Source organism: Schistocerca gregaria, unplaced genomic scaffold, assembly GCF_023897955.1.
Source record: "Schistocerca gregaria isolate iqSchGreg1 unplaced genomic scaffold, iqSchGreg1.2 ptg000180l, whole genome shotgun sequence".
Classification (NCBI taxonomy): Eukaryota; Metazoa; Arthropoda; class Insecta; order Orthoptera; family Acrididae; genus Schistocerca; species Schistocerca gregaria.
Window position 1 is genome coordinate 12,094,013 of NW_026061730.1, and position 16,696 is coordinate 12,110,708.

Consider the following 16,696-nt stretch of genomic DNA (forward strand, 5'->3'; position numbering starts at 1 on the left):
GTCTTGTTGTGTGTGTTTCAGGTTCAAGACCATCTCCAAGTACAAAATGGTCAACAGCAACATTCGGACGGTGTCGTACTGCTCAATTGCTACATTAAAACGGTATGTTTCTTTTTCAGAACTGGAGAAACACGACCGTGACAGGATTCGAACCTGCAATCTTCGGATCCGAAGTCCGACGCCTTATCCATTAGGCCACACGGTCACTGACGACCAAGTATAACTTATATACGACTCATCTCGAAACGCTCACACCCCCTGAGGAATTGTGTTTTCGTTCCACACAGCCGCTGCCCCTTACTCTTTCCCACCCTTTCGTTACATTCAACCTCTTACGAGACCGACCAAACATAGACAGGAAACCAAGACCACACACTTTGCGCATTCGGAATCGATGGCAGGGTTTCCCTCGCCGCATTTGCTACGATGGCCATTTGCTACTTCTGCAGAAGCGGCGGCGGCGACGACGACGACGACGACGACGACGACCGCGAGAGGTTCTGAGATTTGTGAGAAATACATCTATAAAATGTAATTCAGACTGCCTCGTCCCACCTTATGCCGTACCGCTTTGGCAAATGCTTTATCTGCGCCATCCGCCTTAATCACATCTGAGAGTAATTCTTAATAGTACGCCTGTCGCTAATTGTTCCTCATCACAGATACTGCTTTCTATACGGCCACGACGCGCAACTAATTTCCAAGATTCGTCTTCCTCCTGTGAGGATGGAACTCACGACCCCTGGTTTACTAGACCAATGCTCTACCACAGAGCGAAACAGGCGCCGCCTAGCGGCACTTTTGCGTACTTCGTCCGTACGGTTGTCTGAATCATCAGACTTCAGCTGACAACACCTCATATTTTCGACTAATATTTGCAGCTATTGCGACCCATTACTGCTTGGCTACACATCTGACACGTAGCCGTGTTCTCTAAAACCAAAACCACTTGCACTTCAGAACATGACTTTCACACATGTCTACAAAATCACCTTCACTTCAAATACAGTTTTCTAGCGACTGATGGAGACGTAGGCAAATTTTAAAGTTGCTATTTCCATTACATCACGTTAATCAGAAAATCGGTAATTTACATCTGCAGCGGAAAAAAATTTCGTTCCGCCCAGCGTAGGGCTCGAACCCACGACCCAGTGAATAAGAGTCTCATGCTCTACCGACTGAGCTAGCTGTGCTGCCTCGTTTGATACCTGCTGGGCAGCAGATCAAACAGTAATCGTTTGGGTTGGGTGGTCCCATACAGAATCTCTCCATGCTTCCTAATGTTTTCCTAACGTCACACTCGTCACGTACTTCACTTTTATTTCATAATCATTTCTGAGAGGTAAAGGAATTGCATGACAATCTGCAGAGCTAGCGGCGTCAAAATTAACACACTTACTTGATGTGACTCAAAAGCCGAACGAGTTACTTTCCGACGTTGTTTTAGATGTGCAAGTGCCAGTCAAAACTCGCGGTGAGGGCACTCTGCCGACCATTTCGCTAGTTAACACCGGTCTTGTTGTGTGTGTTTCAGGTTCAAGACCATCTCCAAGTACAAAATGGTCAACAGCAACATTCAGACGGTTTCGTACTGCTCAATTGCTACATTAAAACGGTATGTTTCTTTTTCAGAACTGGAAAAACACGACCGTGACAGGATTCGAACCTGCAATCTTCGGATCCGAAGTCCGACGCCTTATCCATTAGGCCACACGGTCACTGACGACCAAGTATAACTTATATACGACTCATCTCGAAACGCTCACACCCCCTGAGGAATTGTGTTTTCGTTCCACACAGCCGCTGCCCCTTACTCTTTCCCACCCTTTCGTTACATTCAACCTCTTACGAGACCGACCAAACATAGACAGGAAAACAAGACCACACACTTTGCGCATTCGGAATCGATGGCAGGGTGTCCCTCGCCGCATTTGCTACGATGGCCATTTGCTACTTCTGCAGAAGGGGCGGCTTCGGCGACGATGACGACGACGACGACGACGACGACCGCGAGAGGCTCTGAGATTTGTGAGAAATACATCTATAAAATGTAATTCAGACTGCCTCGTCCAATCTTATGCCGTACCGCTTTGGCAAATGCTTTATCTGCGCCATTCGCCTTAATCACATCTGAGAGTAATTCTTAATAATACTCCTGTCGCTAATTGTTCCTCATCACAGATACTGTTTGCTATACGGCCACGACGAGCAACTGATTTCCAAAATTCGTCTTCCTCCTGTGAGGATGGAACTCACGACACCTGGTTTACTAGACCAATGCTCTACCACTGACCTAAACAGGCGCCGCCTAGCGGCACTTTTGCGTACTTCGTCCGTACGGTCGTCTGAATCATCAGACTTCAGCTGACAACGCTTCATATTTTCGACTAATATTTGCAGCTATGGCGACCCATTACTGCTTGGCTACACATCTGACACGTAGCCGATTTTCTCTCCAAACAAAACCACGTGCACTTCAGAACATGACTTTCACACATGTCTACAAAATCACCTTCACTTCAAATACAGTTTTCTAGCGACTGATGGAGACGTAGGCAAATTTTAAAGTTGCTATTTCCATTACACCACGTTAATCAGAAAATCGGTAATTTACATCTGCAGCGGAAAGAAATTCCGTTCCGCCCAGCGTAGGGCTCGAACCCACGACCCTGTGAATAAGAGTCTCATGCTGTACCGCCTGAGCTAGCCGTGCTGCCTCGTTGGATACCTTCTACCCAGCAGATCACACAGTAATCGTTTGGGTTGGGTGGTCCCATACAGAATCTCTCCATGCTTCCTAATGTTTTCCTAACGTCACACTCGTCACGTACTTCACTTTTATTTCATAATCATTTCTGAGAGGTAAAGGAATTGCATGACAATCTGCAGAGCTAGCGGCGTCAAAATTAACACACATACTTGATGTGACTCAAAAGCCGAACGAGTTACTTTCCGACGTTGTTTTAGATGTGCAAGTGCCAGTCAAAACTCGCGGTGAGGGCACTCTGCCGACCATTTCGCTAGTTAACACCGGTCTTGTTGTGTGTGTTTCAGGTTCAAGACCATCTCCAAGTACAAAATGGTCAACAGCAACATTCGGACGGTGTCGTACTGCCCAATTGCTACATTAAAACGGTATGTTTCTTTTTCAGAACTGGAGAAACACGACTGTGACAGGATTCGAACCTGCAATCTTCGGATCCGAAGTCCGACGCCTTATCCATTAGGCCACACGGTCACTGACGACCAAGTATAACTTATATACGACTCATCTCGAAACGCTCACACCCCCTGAGGAACTGTGTTTTCGTTCCACACAGCCGCTGCCCCTTACTCTTTCCCACCCTTTCGTTACATTCAACCTCTTACGAGACCGACCAAACATAGACAGGAAACCAAGACCACACACTTTGCGCATTCGGAATCGATGGCAGGGTTTCCCTCGCCGCATTTGCTACGATGGCCATTTGCTACTTCTGCAGAAGCGGCGGCGGCGAAGACGACGACGACGACGACGACCGCGAGAGGCTCTGATATTTGTGAGAAATACATCTATAAAATGTAATTCAGACTGCCTCGTCCAACCTTATGCCGTACCGCTTTGGCAAATGCTTTATCTGCGCCATTCGCCTTAATCACATCTGAGAGTAATTCTTAATAATACTCCTGTCGCTAATTGTTCCTCATCACAGATACTGTTTGCTATACGGCCACGATGAGCAACTGATTTCCAAAATTCGTCTTCCTCCTGTGAGGATGGAACTCACGACACCTGGTTTACTAGACCAATGCTCTACCACTGACCTAAACAGGCGCCGCCTAGCGGCACTTTTGCGTACTTCGTCCGTACGGTCGTCTGAATCATCAGACTTCAGCTGACAACGCTTCATATTTTCGACTAATATTTGCAGCTATGGCGACCCATTACTGCTTGGCTACACATCTGACACGTAGCCGATTTTCTCTCCAAACAAAACCACGTGCACTTCAGAACATGACTTTCACACATGTCTACAAAATCACCTTCACTTCAAATACAGTTTTCTAGCGACTGATGGAGACGTAGGCAAATTTTAAAGTTGCTATTTCCATTACACCACGTTAATCAGAAAATCGGTAATTTACATCTGCAGCGGAAAAAAATTCCGTTCCGCCCAGCGTAGGGCTCGAACCCACGACCCTGTGAATAAGAGTTTCATGCTCTACCGACTGAGCTAGCCGTGCTGCCTCGTTGGATACCTGCTGGGCAGCAGATCACACAGTAATCGTTTGGGTTGGGTGGTCCCATACAGAATCTCTCCATGCTTCCTAATGTTTTCCTAACGTCACACTCGTCACGTACTTCACTTTTATTTCATAATCATTTCTGAGAGGTAAAGGAATTGCATGACAATCTGCAGAGCTAGCGGCGTCAAAATTAACACACATACTTGATGTGACTCAAAAGCCGAACGAGTTACTTTCCGACGTTGTTTTAGATGTGCAAGTGCCAGTCAAAACTCGCGGTGAGGGCACTCTGCCGACCATTTCGCTAGTTAACACCGGTCTTGTTGTGTGTGTTTCAGGTTCAAGACCATCTCCAAGTACAAAATGGTCAACAGCAACATTCAGACGGTTTCGTACTGCTCAATTGCTACATTAAAACGGTATGTTTCTTTTTCAGAACTGGAAAAACACGACCGTGACAGGATTCGAACCTGCAATCTTCGGATCCGAAGTCCGACGCCTTATCCATTAGGCCACACGGTCACTGACGACCAAGTATAACTTATATACGACTCATCTCGAAACGCTCACAACCCCTGAGGAATTGTGTTTTCGTTCCACACAGCCGCTGCCCCTTACTCTTTCCCACCCTTTCGTTACATTCAACCTCTTACGAAACCGACCAAGCATAGACAGGAAAACAAGACCACACACTTTGCGCATTCGGAATCGATGGCAGGGTGTCCCTCGCCGCATTTGCTACGATGGCCATTTGCTACTTCTGCAGAAGAGGCGGCGGCGGCGACGATGACGACGACGACGACGACGACGACCGCGAGAGGCTCTGAGATTTGTGAGAAATACATCTATAAAATGTAATTCAGACTGCCTCGTCCAATCTTATGCCGTACCGCTTTGGCAAATGCTTTATCTGCGCCATTCGCCTTAATCACATCTGAGAGTAATTCTTAATAATACTCCTGTCGCTAATTGTTCCTCATCACAGATACTGTTTGCTATACGGCCACGATGAGCAACTGATTTCCAAAACTCGTCTTCCTCCTGTGAGGATGGAACTCACGACACCTGGTTTACTTGACCAATGCTCTACCACTGACCTAAACAGGCGCCGCCTAGCGGCACTTTTGCGTACTTCGTCCGTACGGTCGTCTGAATCATCAGACTTCAGCTGACAACGCTTCATCTTTTCGACTAATATTTGCAGCTATGGCGACCCATTACTGCTTGGCTACACATCTGACACGTAGCCGATTTTCTCTCCAAACAAAACCACGTGCACTTCAGAACATGACTTTCACACATGTCTACAAAATCACCTTCACTTCAAATACAGTTTTCTAGCGACTGATGGAGACGTAGGCAAATTTTAAAGTTGCTATTTCCATTACACCACGTTAATCAGAAAATCGGTAATTTACATCTGCAGCGGAAAAAAATTCCGTTCCGCCCAGCGTAGGGCTCGAACCCACGACCCTGTGAATAAGAGTCTCATGCTCTACCGACTGAGCTAGCCGTGCTGCCTCGTTGGATACCTGCTGGGCAGCAGATCACACAGTTATCGTTTGGGTTGGGTGGTCCCATACAGAATCTCTCCATGCTTCCTAATGTTTTCCTAACGTCACACTCGTCACGTACTTCACTTTTATTTCATAATCATTTCTGAGAGGTAAAGGAATTGCATGACAATCTGCAGAGCTAGCGGCGTCAAAATTAACACACATACTTGATGTGACTCAAAAGCCGAACGAGTTACTTTCCGACGTTGTTTTAGATGTGCAAGTGCCAGTCAAAACTCGCGGTGAGGGCACTCTGCCGACCATTTCGCTAGTTAACACCGGTCTTGTTGTGTGTGTTTCAGGTTCAAGACCATCTCCAAGTACAAAATGGTCAACAGCAACATTCGGACGGTTTCGTACTGCTCAATTGCTACATTAAAACGGTATGTTTCTTTTTCAAAACTGGAAAAACACGACCGTGACAGGATTCGAACCTGCAATCTTCGGATCCGAAGTCCGACGCCTTATCCATTAGGCCACACGGTCACTGACGACCAAGTATAACTTATATACGACTCATCTCGAAACGCTCACACCCCCTGAGGAATTGTGTTTCCGTTCCACACAGCCGCTGCCCCTTACTCTTTCCCACCCTTTCGTTACATTCAACCTCTTACGAGACCGACCAAACATAGACAGGAAACCAAGACCACACACTTTGCGCATTCGGAATCGATGGCAGGGTTTCCCTCGCCGCATTTGCTACGATGGCCATTTGCTACTTCTGCAGAAGCGGCGGCGGCGAAGACGACGACGACGACGACCGCGAGAGGCTCTGATATTTGTGAGAAATACATCTATAAAATGTAATTCAGACTGCCTCGTCCAACCTTATGCCGTACCGCTTTGGCAAATGCTTTATCTGCGCCATTCGCCTTAATCACATCTGAGAGTAATTCTTAATAATACTCCTGTCGCTAATTGTTCCTCATCACAGATACTGTTTGCTATACGGCCACGATGAGCAACTGATTTCCAAAATTCGTCTTCCTCCTGTGAGGATGAACCTCACGACACCTGGTTTACTAGACCAATGCTCTACCACTGACCTAAACAGGCGCCGCCTAGCGGCACTTTTGCGTACTTCGTCCGTACGGTCGTCTGAATCATCAGACTTCAGCTGACAACGCTTCATATTTTCGACTAATATTTGCAGCTATGGCGACCCATTACTGCTTGGCTACACATCTGACACGTAGCCGATTTTCTCTCCAAACAAAACCACGTGCACTTCAGAACATGACTTTCACACATGTCTACAAAATCACCTTCACTTCAAATACAGTTTTCTAGCGACTGATGGAGACGTAGGCAAATTTTAAAGTTGCTATTTCCATTACACCACGTTAATCAGAAAATCGGTAATTTACATCTGCAGCGGAAAAAAATTCCGTTCCGCCCAGCGTAGGGCTCGAACCCACGACCCTGTGAATAAGAGTCTCATGCTGTACCGACTGAGCTAGCCGTGCTGCCTCGTTGGATACCTGCTGGGCAGCAGATCACACAGTAATCGTTTGGGTTGGGTGGTCCCATACAGAATCTCTCCATGCTTCCTAATTTTTTCCTAACGTCACACTCGTCACGTACTTCACTTTTATTTCATAATCATTTCTGAGAGGTAAAGGAATTGCATGACAATCTGCAGAGCTAGCGGCGTCAAAATTAACACACATACTTGATGTGACTCAAAAGCCGAACGAGTTACTTTCCGACGTTGTTTTAGATGTGCAAGTGCCAGTCAAAACTCGCGGTGAGGGCACTCTGCCGACCATTTCGCTAGTTAACACCGGTCTTGTTGTGTGTGTTTCAGGTTCAAGACCATCTCCAAGTACAAAATGGTCAACAGCAACATTCGGACGGTTTCGTACTGCTCAATTGCTACATTAAAACGGTATGTTTCTTTTTCAAAACTGGAAAAACACGACCGTGACAGGATTCGAACCTGCAATCTTCGGATCCGAAGTCCGACGCCTTATCCATTAGGCCACACGGTCACTGACGACCAAGTATAACTTATATACGACTCATCTCGAAACGCTCACACCCCCTGAGGAATTGTGTTTTCGTTCCACACAGCCGCTGCCCCTTACTCTTTCCCACCCTTTCGTTACATTCAACCTCTTACGAGACCGACCAAACATAGACAGGAAACCAAGACCACACACTTTGCGCATTCGGAATCGATGGCAGGGTTTCCCTCGCCGCATTTGCTACGATGGCCATTTGCTACTTCTGCAGAAGCGGCGGCGGCGAAGACGACGACGACGACGACCGCGAGAGGCTCTGATATTTGTGAGAAATACATCTATAAAATGTAATTCAGACTGCCTCGTCCAACCTTATGCCGTACCGCTTTGGCAAATGCTTTATCTGCGCCATTCGCCTTAATCACATCTGAGAGTAATTCTTAATAATACTCCTGTCGCTAATTGTTCCTCATCACAGATACTGTTTGCTATACGGCCACGATGAGCAACTGATTTCCAAAATTCGTCTTCCTCCTGTGAGGATGGAACTCACGACACCTGGTTTACTAGACCAATGCTCTACCACTGACCTAAACAGGCGCCGCCTAGCGGCACTTTTGCGTACTTCGTCCGTACGGTCGTCTGAATCATCAGACTTCAGCTGACAACGCTTCATATTTTCGACTAATATTTGCAGCTATGGCGACCCATTACTGCTTGGCTACACATCTGACACGTAGCCGATTTTCTCTCCAAACAAAACCACGTGCACTTCAGAACATGACTTTCACACATGTCTACAAAATCACCTTCACTTCAAATACAGTTTTCTAGCGACTGATGGAGACGTAGGCAAATTTTAAAGTTGCTATTTCCATTACACCACGTTAATCAGAAAATCGGTAATTTACATCTGCAGCGGAAAAAAATTCCGTTCCGCCCAGCGTAGGGCTCGAACCCACGACCCTGTGAATAAGAGTCTCATGCTGTACCGACTGAGCTAGCCGTGCTGCCTCGTTGGATACCTGCTGGGCAGCAGATCACACAGTAATCGTTTGGGTTGGGTGGTCCCATACAGAATCTCTCCATGCTTCCTAATTTTTTCCTAACGTCACACTCGTCACGTACTTCACTTTTATTTCATAATCATTTCTGAGAGGTAAAGGAATTGCATGACAATCTGCAGAGCTAGCGGCGTCAAAATTAACACACATACTTGATGTGACTCAAAAGCCGAACGAGTTACTTTCCGACGTTGTTTTAGATGTGCAAGTGCCAGTCAAAACTCGCGGTGAGGGCACTCTGCCGACCATTTCGCTAGTTAACACCGGTCTTGTTGTGTGTGTTTCAGGTTCAAGACCATCTCCAAGTACAAAATGGTCAACAGCAACATTCGGACGGTGTCGTACTGCTCAATTGCTACATTAAAACGGTATGTTTCTTTTTCAGAACTGGAGAAACACGACCGTGACAGGATTCGAACCTGCAATCTTCGGATCCGAAGTCCGACGCCTTATCCATTAGGCCACACGGTCACTGACGACCAAGTATAACTTATATACGACTCATCTCGAAACGCTCACACCCCCTGAGGAATTGTGTTTTCGTTCCACACAGCCGCTGCCCCTTACTCTTTCCCACCCTTTCGTTACATTCAACCTCTTACGAGACCGACCAAACATAGACAGGAAACCAAGACCACACACTTTGCGCATTCGGAATCGATGGCAGGGTTTCCCTCGCCGCATTTGCTACGATGGCCATTTGCTACTTCTGCAGAAGCGGCGGCGGCGAAGACGACGACGACGACGACCGCGAGAGGCTCTGATATTTGTGAGAAATACATCTATAAAATGTAATTCAGACTGCCTCGTCCAACCTTATGCCGTACCGCTTTGGCAAATGCTTTATCTGCGCCATTCGCCTTAATCACATCTGAGAGTAATTCTTAATAATACTCCTGTCGCTAATTGTTCCTCATCACAGATACTGTTTGCTATACGGCCACGATGCGCAACTGATTTCCAAAATTCGTCTTCCTCCTGTGAGGATGGAACTCACGACCCCTGGTTTACTAGACCAATGCTCTACCACTGACCTAAACAGGCGCCGCCTAGCGGCACTTTTGCGTACTTCGTCCGTACGGTCGTCTGAATCATCAGACTTCAGCTGACAACACCTCATATTTTCGACTAATATTTGCAGCTATTGCGACCCATTACTGCTTGGCTACACATCTGACACGTAGCCGTGTTCTCTAAAACCAAAACCACTTGCACTTCAGAACATGACTTTCACACATGTCTACAAAATCACCTTCACTTCAAATACAGTTTTCTAGCGACTGATGGAGACGTAGGCAAATTTTAAAGTTGCTATTTCCATTACATCACGTTAATCAGAAAATCGGTAATTTACATCTGCAGCGGAGAAAAATTCCGTTCCGCCCAGCGTAGGGCTCGAACCCACGACCCTGTGAATAAGAGTCTCATGCTCTACCGACTGAGCAAGCCGTGCTGCCTCGTTGGATACCTGTTGGGCAGCAGATCACACAATACTCGTTTGGGTTGGTTGGTCCCATACAGAATCTCTCCATGCTGCCTAATGTTTTCCTAACGTCACACTCGTCACGTACTTCACTTTCATATCATATTCACTTCTGAGAGGTAAAGGAATTGCATGAAAATCTGCAGAGCTAGCGGCGTCAAAATTAACACACATACTTGATGTGACTCAAAAGTCGAACGAGTTACTTTCCGACGTTGTTTTAGATGTGCAAGTGCCCGTCACACCTCGCGGTGAGGCCACTCTGCCGTTCATTTCGCTAGTTAACACCGGTCTTGTTGTGTGTGTTCAAGCTGAAGACCATCTCCATACACAAAATGGTCAACAGCAACATTCAGACGGTTTCGTACTGCTCAATTGCTACATTAAACCGGTATGTTGCTTTTTCAGAAATGGAAAAACACGACCGTGACAGGATTCGAACCTGCAATCTTCGGATACGAAGTCCGACGCCTTATCCATTAGGCCACACGGTCACTGACGACCAAGTGTAACTTATATACGACCCATTTCGAAACGCTCACACCCCCTGAGGAATTGTGCTTTCGTTCCACACAGCCGCTGCCCCTTACTCTTTCCCACCCATTCGTTACATTCAACCTCTTACGAGACCGACCAAACATAGACAGGAAAACAAGACCACACACTTTGCGCATTCGGAATCGATGGCAGGGTGTTCCTCGCCGCATTTGCTACGACGGCCATTTGCTACTTCTGCAGAAGCGGCGGCGGCGGCGACGACGACGACGACGACGACGACGACGACGACGACGACCGCGAGAGGCTCTGAGATTTGTGAGAAATACATCTATAAAATGTAATTCAGACTGCCTCGTCCAACATTATGCCGCACCGCTTTGGCAAATGCTTTATCTGCGCCATTCGCCTTAATCACATCTGAGAGTAATTCTTAATAATACTCCTGTCGCTAATTGTTCCTCATCACAGATACTGTTTGCTATACGGCCACGATGCGCAACTGATTTCCAAAATTCGTCTTCCTCCTGTGAGGATGGAATTCACGACCCCTGGTTTACTAGACCAATGCTCTACCACCGACCTAAACAGGCGCCGCCTAGCGGCACGTTTGCATACTTCGTCCGTACGGTTGTCTGAATCATCAGACTTCAGCTGACAACACTTCATATTTTCGACTAATATTTGCAGCTATTGCGACCCATTACTGCTTGGCTACACATCTGACACGTAGCCGTGTTCTCTAAAACCAAAACCACTTGCACTTCAGAACATGACTTTCACACATGTCTACAAAATCACCTTCACTTCAAATACAGTTTTCTAGCGACTGATGGAGACGTAGGCAAATTTTAAAGTTGCTATTTCCATTACATCACGTTAATCAGAAAATCGGTAATTTACATCTGCAGCGGAGAAAAATTCCGTTCCGCCCAGCGTAGGGCTCGAACCCACGACCCTGTGAATAAGAGTCTCATGCTCTACCGACTGAGCAAGCCGTGCTGCCTCGTTGGATACCTGTTGGGCAGCAGATCACACAATACTCGTTTGGGTTGGTTGGTCCCATACAGAATCTCTCCATGCTGCCTAATGTTTTCCTAACGTCACACTCGTCACGTACTTCACTTTCATATCATATTCACTTCTGAGAGGTAAAGGAATTGCATGAAAATCTGCAGAGCTAGCGGCGTCAAAATTAACACACATACTTGATGTGACTCAAAAGTCGAACGAGTTACTTTCCGACGTTGTTTTAGATGTGCAAGTGCCCGTCACACCTCGCGGTGAGGCCACTCTGCCGTTCATTTCGCTAGTTAACACCGGTCTTGTTGTGTGTGTTCAAGCTGAAGACCATCTCCATACACAAAATGGTCAACAGCAACATTCAGACGGTTTCGTACTGCTCAATTGCTACATTAAACCGGTATGTTGCTTTTTCAGAAATGGAAAAACACGACCGTGACAGGATTCGAACCTGCAATCTTCGGATACGAAGTCCGACGCCTTATCCATTAGGCCACACGGTCACTGACGACCAAGTGTAACTTATATACGACCCATTTCGAAACGCTCACACCCCCTGAGGAATTGTGCTTTCGTTCCACACAGCCGCTGCCCCTTACTCTTTCCCACCCATTCGTTACATTCAACCTCTTACGAGACCGACCAAACATAGACAGGAAAACAAGACCACACACTTTGCGCATTCGGAATCGATGGCAGGGTGTTCCTCGCCGCATTTGCTACGACGGCCATTTGCTACTTCTGCAGAAGCGGCGGCGGCGGCGACGACGACGACGACGACGACGACGACGACGACGACCGCGAGAGGCTCTGAGATTTGTGAGAAATACATCTATAAAATGTAATTCAGACTGCCTCGTCCAACATTATGCCGCACCGCTTTGGCAAATGCTTTATCTGCGCCATTCGCCTTAATCACATCTGAGAGTAATTCTTAATAATACTCCTGTCGCTAATTGTTCCTCATCACAGATACTGTTTGCTATACGGCCACGATGCGCAACTGATTTCCAAAATTCGTCTTCCTCCTGTGAGGATGGAATTCACGACCCCTGGTTTACTAGACCAATGCTCTACCACCGACCTAAACAGGCGCCGCCTAGCGGCACGTTTGCATACTTCGTCCGTACGGTTGTCTGAATCATCAGACTTCAGCTGACAACACTTCATATTTTCGACTAATATTTGCAGCTATTGCGACCCATTACTGCTTGGCTACACATCTGACACGTAGCCGTGTTCTCTCCAACCAAAACCACTTGCACTTCAGAACATGACTTTCACACATGTCTACAAAATCACCTTCACTTCAAATACAGTTTTCTTGCGACTGATGGAGACGTAGGCAAATTTATAGTTGCTATTTCCATTACATCACGTTAATCAGAAAATCGGTAATTTACATCTGCAGCGGAAAAAAATTCCGTTCCGCCCAGCGTAGGGCTCGAACCCACGACCCTGTGAATAAAAGTCTCATGCTCTACCGACTGAGCTAGCCGTGCTGCCTCGTTGGATACCTGCTGGGCAGCAGATCACACAGTAATCGTTTGGGTTGGGTGGTCCCATACAGAATCTCTCCATGCTCCCTAATGTTTTCCTAACTTCACACTCGTCACGTACTTCACTTTTATTTCATAATCATTTCTGAGAGGTAAAGGAATTGCATGACAATCTGCAGAGCTAGCGGCGTCAAAATTAACACACATACTTGATGTGACTCAAAAGCCGAACGAGTTACTTTCCGACGTTGTTTTAGATGTGCAAGTGCCAGTCAAAACTCGCGGTGAGGGCACTCTGCCGACCATTTCGCTAGTTAACACCGGTCTTGTTGTGTGTGTTTCAGGTTCAAGATCATCTCCAAGTACAAAATGGTCAACAGCAACATTCAGACGGTTTCGTACTGCTCAATTGCTACATTAAAACGGTATGTTTCTTTTTCAGAACTGGAAAAACACGACCGTGACAGGATTCGAACCTGCAATCTTCGGATCCGAAGTCCGATGCCTTATCCATTAGGCCACACGGTCACTGACGACCAAGTATAACTTATATACGACTCATCTCGAAACGCTCACACCCCCTGAGGAATTGTGCTTTCGTTCCACACAGCCGCTGCCCCTTACTCTTTCCCACCCATTCGTTACATTCAACCTCTTACGAGACCGACCAAACATAGACAGGAAAACAAGACCACACACTTTGCGCATTCGGAATCGATGGCAGGGTGTCCCTCGCCGCATTTGCTACGATGGCCTTTTGCTACTTCTGCAGAAGCGACGACGACTACGACGACGACGACCGCGAGAGGCTCAGAGATTTGTGAGAAATACATCTATAAAATGTAATTCAGACTGCCTCGTCCCACCTTATGCTATACCGCCTTGGCAAATGCTTTATCTGCGCCATTCGCCTTAATCACATCTGAGAGTAATTCTTAATAATACGCCTGTCGCTAATTGTTCCTCATCAGAGGTACTGCTTTCTATACGGCCACGATGCGCAACTGATTTCCAAAATTCGTCTTCCTCCCGTGAGGATGGAACTCACGACCCCTGGTTTACTAGACCAATGCTCTACCACTGAGCTAAACAGGCGCCGCCTAGCGGCACTTTTGCGTACTTCGTCCTTACGGTCGTCTGAATCATCAGACTTCAGCTGACAACACTTCATATTTTCGACTAATATTTGCAGCTATTGCGACCCATTACTGCTTGGCTACACATCTGACACGTAGCCGTGTTCTCTCCAACCAAAACCACTTTCACTTCAGAACATTACTTTCACACATGTCTACAAAATCACCTTCACTTCAAATACAGTTTTCTAGCGAATGATGGAGACGTAGGCAAATTTTAAAGTTGCTATTTCCATTACATCACGTTAATCAGAAAATCGGTAATTTACATCTGCAGCGGAGAAAAATTCCGTTCCGCCCAGCGTAGGGCTCGAACCCACGACCCTGTGAATAAGAGTCTCATGCTCTACCGACTGAGCAAGCCGTGCTGCCTCGTTGGATACCTGCTGGGCAGCAGATCACACAGTAATCGTTTAGGTTGGGTGGTCCCATACAGAATCTCTCCATGCTTCCTAATGTTTTCCTAAAATCACACTCGTCACGTACTTCACTTTTATTTCATAATCATTTATGAGAGGTAAAGGAATTGCATGACAATCTGCAGAGCTAGCGGCGTCAAAATTAACACACATACTTGATGTGACTCAAAAGCCGAACGAGTTACTTTCCGACGTTGTTTTAGATGTGCAAGTGCCAGTCAAAACTCGCGGTGAGGGCACTCTGCCGACCATTTCGCTAGTTAACACCGGTCTTGTTGTGTGTGTTTCAAGCTCAAGACCATCTCCAAGCACAAAATGGTCAACAGCAAACATTCAGACGGTTTCGTACTGCTCAATTGCTAGATTAAAACGATATGTTGCTTTTTCTGAACTGGAAAAACACGACCGTGACACTATTCGAACCTGCAATCTTCGGATCCGAAGTCCGACGCCTTATCCATTAGGCCAGACGGTCACCGACGACCAAGTATAACTTATATATGACTCATTTTTGAAACGCTCACACCCCCTGAGGAATTGTGCTTTCGTTCCACACAGCCGCTGCCCCTTACTCTTTCCCACCCTTTCGTTACATTCAACCTCTTACGAGACCGACCAAACATAGACAGGAAAACAAGACCACACACTTTGCGCATTTGGAATAGATGGCAGGGTGTTCCTCGCCGCATTTGCTACGACGGCCATTTGCTACTTCTGCAGAAGCGGCGGCGGCGGCGACCGCGAGAGGCTCTGACATTTGTGAGAAATACATCTATAAAATGTAATTCAGACTGCCTCGTCCAACATTATGCCGCACCGCTTTGGCAAATGCTTTATCTGCGCCATTCGCCTTAATCACATCTGAGAGTAATTCTTAATAATACTCCTGTCGCTAATTGTTCCTCATCACAGATACTGTTTGCTATACGGCCACGATGCGCAACTGATTTCCAAAATTCGTCTTCCTCCTGTGAGGATGGAATTCACGACCCCTGGTTTACTAGACCAATGCTCTACCACCGACCTAAACAGGCGCCGCCTAGCGGCACGTTTGCGTACTTCGTCCGTACGGTTGTCTGAATCATCAGACTTCAGCTGACAACACTTCATATTTTCGACTAATATTTGCAGCAATGGCGACCCATTACTGCTTGGCTACACATCTGACACGTAGCCGTGTTCTCTCCAACCAAAACCACTTGCACTTCAGAACATGACTTTCACACATGTCTACAAAATCACCTTCACTTCAAATACAGTTTTCTTGCGACTGATGGAGACGTAGGCAAATTTATAGTTGCTATTTCCATTACATCACGTTAATCAGAAAATCGGTAATTTACATCTGCAGCGGAAAAAAATTCCGTTCCGCCCAGCGGAGGGCTCGAACCCACGACCCTGTGAATAAGAGTCTCATGCTGTACCGACTGAGCTAGCCGTGCTGCCTCGTTGGATACCTGCTGGGCAGCAGATCACACAGTAATCGTTTGGGTTGGGTGGTCCCATACAGAATCTCTCCATGCTCCCTAACGTTTTCCTAACTTCACACTCGTCACGTACTTCACTTTTATTTCATAATCATTTCTGAGAGGTAAAGGAATTGCATGACAATCTGCAGAGCTAGCGGCGTCAAAATTAACACACATACTTGGTGTGACTCAAAAGCCGAACGAGTTACTTTCCGACGTTGTTTTAGATGTGCAAGTGCCAGTCAAAACTCGCGGTGAGGGCACTCTGCCGACCATTTCGCTAGTTAACACCGGTCTTGTTGTGTGTGTTTCAGGTTCAAGATCATCTCCAAGTACAAAATGGTCAACAGCAACATTC

The 16,696-nt window shown here is 46.6% G+C and overlaps 19 non-coding genes across 19 annotated transcripts; all 19 read right to left on the reverse strand.

The window, feature by feature from the left end:
* Nucleotides 1-132: 132 nt before the first annotated feature.
* Nucleotides 133-205, reverse strand: Trnar-ucg (transfer RNA arginine (anticodon UCG)). The gene has a single exon. It is a non-coding gene; the product is annotated as a tRNA-Arg (tRNA).
* A 915-nt stretch (nt 206-1,120) lies between these two features.
* Trnak-cuu (transfer RNA lysine (anticodon CUU)) lies at nt 1,121-1,193 on the reverse strand. The gene has a single exon. It is a non-coding gene; the product is annotated as a tRNA-Lys (tRNA).
* A 452-nt stretch (nt 1,194-1,645) lies between these two features.
* Trnar-ucg (transfer RNA arginine (anticodon UCG)) lies at nt 1,646-1,718 on the reverse strand. Its single transcript has one exon. It is a non-coding gene; the product is annotated as a tRNA-Arg (tRNA).
* Nucleotides 1,719-3,165: 1,447 nt separating this feature from the next.
* Nucleotides 3,166-3,238, reverse strand: Trnar-ucg (transfer RNA arginine (anticodon UCG)). Its single transcript has one exon. It is a non-coding gene; the product is annotated as a tRNA-Arg (tRNA).
* Nucleotides 3,239-4,151: 913 nt separating this feature from the next.
* Nucleotides 4,152-4,224, reverse strand: Trnak-cuu (transfer RNA lysine (anticodon CUU)). Its single transcript has one exon. It is a non-coding gene; the product is annotated as a tRNA-Lys (tRNA).
* Nucleotides 4,225-4,676: 452 nt separating this feature from the next.
* On the reverse strand, nt 4,677-4,749 carry Trnar-ucg (transfer RNA arginine (anticodon UCG)). The gene has a single exon. It is a non-coding gene; the product is annotated as a tRNA-Arg (tRNA).
* A 922-nt stretch (nt 4,750-5,671) lies between these two features.
* On the reverse strand, nt 5,672-5,744 carry Trnak-cuu (transfer RNA lysine (anticodon CUU)). The gene has a single exon. It is a non-coding gene; the product is annotated as a tRNA-Lys (tRNA).
* Nucleotides 5,745-6,196: 452 nt separating this feature from the next.
* Trnar-ucg (transfer RNA arginine (anticodon UCG)) lies at nt 6,197-6,269 on the reverse strand. Its single transcript has one exon. It is a non-coding gene; the product is annotated as a tRNA-Arg (tRNA).
* A 910-nt stretch (nt 6,270-7,179) lies between these two features.
* On the reverse strand, nt 7,180-7,252 carry Trnak-cuu (transfer RNA lysine (anticodon CUU)). Its single transcript has one exon. It is a non-coding gene; the product is annotated as a tRNA-Lys (tRNA).
* A 452-nt stretch (nt 7,253-7,704) lies between these two features.
* On the reverse strand, nt 7,705-7,777 carry Trnar-ucg (transfer RNA arginine (anticodon UCG)). The gene has a single exon. It is a non-coding gene; the product is annotated as a tRNA-Arg (tRNA).
* A 910-nt stretch (nt 7,778-8,687) lies between these two features.
* On the reverse strand, nt 8,688-8,760 carry Trnak-cuu (transfer RNA lysine (anticodon CUU)). Its single transcript has one exon. It is a non-coding gene; the product is annotated as a tRNA-Lys (tRNA).
* Nucleotides 8,761-9,212: 452 nt separating this feature from the next.
* Trnar-ucg (transfer RNA arginine (anticodon UCG)) lies at nt 9,213-9,285 on the reverse strand. Its single transcript has one exon. It is a non-coding gene; the product is annotated as a tRNA-Arg (tRNA).
* Nucleotides 9,286-10,194: 909 nt separating this feature from the next.
* On the reverse strand, nt 10,195-10,267 carry Trnak-cuu (transfer RNA lysine (anticodon CUU)). The gene has a single exon. It is a non-coding gene; the product is annotated as a tRNA-Lys (tRNA).
* Nucleotides 10,268-10,718: 451 nt separating this feature from the next.
* Trnar-ucg (transfer RNA arginine (anticodon UCG)) lies at nt 10,719-10,791 on the reverse strand. The gene has a single exon. It is a non-coding gene; the product is annotated as a tRNA-Arg (tRNA).
* A 930-nt stretch (nt 10,792-11,721) lies between these two features.
* On the reverse strand, nt 11,722-11,794 carry Trnak-cuu (transfer RNA lysine (anticodon CUU)). Its single transcript has one exon. It is a non-coding gene; the product is annotated as a tRNA-Lys (tRNA).
* A 451-nt stretch (nt 11,795-12,245) lies between these two features.
* On the reverse strand, nt 12,246-12,318 carry Trnar-ucg (transfer RNA arginine (anticodon UCG)). The gene has a single exon. It is a non-coding gene; the product is annotated as a tRNA-Arg (tRNA).
* Nucleotides 12,319-13,244: 926 nt separating this feature from the next.
* Trnak-uuu (transfer RNA lysine (anticodon UUU)) lies at nt 13,245-13,317 on the reverse strand. Its single transcript has one exon. It is a non-coding gene; the product is annotated as a tRNA-Lys (tRNA).
* A 452-nt stretch (nt 13,318-13,769) lies between these two features.
* On the reverse strand, nt 13,770-13,842 carry Trnar-ucg (transfer RNA arginine (anticodon UCG)). Its single transcript has one exon. It is a non-coding gene; the product is annotated as a tRNA-Arg (tRNA).
* Nucleotides 13,843-14,745: 903 nt separating this feature from the next.
* Trnak-cuu (transfer RNA lysine (anticodon CUU)) lies at nt 14,746-14,818 on the reverse strand. The gene has a single exon. It is a non-coding gene; the product is annotated as a tRNA-Lys (tRNA).
* Nucleotides 14,819-16,696: the final 1,878 nt, after the last annotated feature.